General features: G+C 42.7%; 1 protein-coding gene and 1 long non-coding RNA gene across 4 annotated transcripts in view; one reads left to right on the top strand and one right to left on the bottom strand.

Moving 5' to 3' along the window:
• LOC103129142 (leucine-rich repeat and fibronectin type-III domain-containing protein 5) overlaps positions 1-2469 on the bottom strand; it is an 86627-nt gene that overhangs the window by 31223 nt on the left and 52935 nt on the right. The window lies entirely within an intron of this gene.
• Positions 1-2469, top strand: part of LOC107834106 (uncharacterized) — a 7670-nt gene that overhangs the window by 2125 nt on the left and 3076 nt on the right. The window lies entirely within an intron of this gene.

Genomic DNA, 2469 nt, shown 5'->3' with positions numbered 1-2469 from the left:
AGCAGGATTACCACACAGTGAAGGAAGGCAATAGACAGATGAGATTTGCTGAATAAGAATGAATTACTAGTTATAGACATAAAAAAGTTGATTGAAAATGAAATGATCCACCTTCTTATCACCTTCATCCATCAGCCCCATCAGAGCTTCTAGTCTTTCAACACATTCATTCATCTCTCCTTCCTGCTCTCCATCCATCACCTCAGCAGGTCACACAGACACTTGACTTTGACTCAGCAGCTGCACAAAACCTCACAGATATCAGGGTGAGAGACATTCAGTACCTAATTATTACACAGTTGTTTGGCTAATGTATGTGGAAGTGAAATCGCACCTGATATCAATACAATACTTACTAATATTATCATCATCCCAACATTTACTGGTCTCATTTTCATTGTAATATTTATTAATACTGTCGCATCGTGATATTTTGTAATATCACAATATTAAAAGGTCGAAGGTCACCACACACCAGGGAAAGTGTGTGTTCAGTCACACCTGAATGTGACTCAGGAGTCAGTTTGGGTGAGTAGCTTAGCATTTGTGGTTGGAGTTGAATTCTGCAGTGACGTGAGGAAGGTTTGTGTTCGATGTCTGCATCGACTCGGCGCTCTGCAGCCGCACGCTGACGCCATGCACAGGAAACGCCAACTCATAAACGCTGCCTGCTGCCGCCACATACGCTGCTTCACATGAGAGTCTGTCAGCTGAGCTTCTCCTTAAAATTCATTTAAAGGATGTTTTTATGACAGATTTCTGTTTACTTGCTTACTTTGGAGAAAACGACCAAAAGTGAAATATGCCTGAAAAACATTGTGCAGAAGTTTTGAGTCACTCTGCAGACGATCAGCTGCAGTTTCTCTCCTCTGAGTTCAGCAGGCAGCCGCGTCCCAGCGCCGGCTGGGAGCTGCAGATTAGGATCCAGCTGAAGACGGGAAAAGGGAAAGTGGGCGAGATAAACTGAGCTGGAGAGAGAGAGGTCACAAAGAGAGGATCAGAGGCTCTGAAATTCCTGACCACATAAAGACCTAAAATCAGATCTGCAACTGAAAACCAGTCGGTCTGAATAAACTTTATCAATCCTGCCAACAAATGTCTTCAGATCTCCAGCAGCAGAAGGTTGTTGGTGAATATAAAACTGCATCATGCTAATGAACTATGTGTGTATCCACTCTCATTCACTTTGTTTAAATATCAATATTTTTAAGAAAACATGAGGTTACGAACGAGCTGATCAGAAATACAAAGGCAGCCAAGCAACAGCAAATGTCATGGAAACCATGTTCCCTCAGGAGTGAACCTCTGCTGGTTTCCTTATTTCCACTGTTGGGGTTTCAGCCAATCAGAGCCAAGGGAACTAAATGGTGCTCCTGGATTGGCTGTTTTACGATGCCAACCAGCATGTCAGGTGTCAAAATATTTCAGCTTCCCAAACTGAATTTCCTTAAGAATACTTTAGATATGTGGGAGTTTCCAAGATACCGATATGAGGCTGTACGAATAATTATGAATCTGTGTGAGTTAGGTAAGATGCACATTAAACTCATATTTATGTAAATGTTCAATTATCATTCCAGCTTTAAACAGAACAACTCAAATAAATCTTAAAGTTTCTAAAATTCCTGTGTGATGAAGCAGCAGTTAGCATGCTGCGGTTAGCTTAGCTAGCAGAGAANATCCACTGGTGAGTCTGAGCCTTACCAGAGGCATGAAACTCAAAGTTCTGTCTCTGAACTGCAACATGGGGATGGGAGTCATGCTTTGACTAGGCTGGTTGATGCACTCCAAACCAGGAAGTGGAAACAGCAGAGGATGGTGTTCACTAATTTACAACATGTCAAAAGTTAGATTAATTTTGCAAGACAATCAGATGGAAACATGGTGAGACTGAAGTCAGATGTGGAAGAACCTCAGTGTCAGAGCAGAGACTTCGATCCAACATGGCCGCCGCTGGCTGGGTAGTTTGGTTCTGAGACGCGTCTCCAATAAGCCATGATGAGCCCCACTTATGATTCATATTTTAAAACAGATAAATTGGTGATCAGGACTGAAAGAATAGTGATCAATACTGACGGAGATAAAGAAAGATTCTCAACAGAAAAGTTTCAGAAAACCTTGTTGAGGTTTTGGGCTGGTTGACCTGCAACACCTGAATGATCACCTGATGTCAGAAAACATGAACACCTGCAGCACAACGACAAATAAAACATAAAACCTTCACTTTGGCTGCAACTCTGCCAGAAACACATTTTATGTCTCCTATCAATGAGTCCAATGAGGTTGATTTTCATGTTTGAGAGTCATTAAATCTCAGAGATTCTCCAGTCAGACCAGAGATACTTTACACCACCGACCCAGACCGGGTCAGCTTCAGCTGCCAAAACCGTCCTCAGGGACTCTGGTGTCCCCAACTCACACACACACAGACACACGCACACACACACACACACGCACACACACACACAC

The sequence above is a fragment of the Poecilia formosa genome, unplaced genomic scaffold, assembly GCF_000485575.1.
Source record: "Poecilia formosa unplaced genomic scaffold, Poecilia_formosa-5.1.2 Scaffold519, whole genome shotgun sequence".
NCBI classification, from domain to species: Eukaryota; Metazoa; Chordata; class Actinopteri; order Cyprinodontiformes; family Poeciliidae; genus Poecilia; species Poecilia formosa.
The sequence above is the reverse complement of the archived record's forward strand: the minus strand, read 5'-3'. Positions and strand labels throughout refer to the sequence as shown.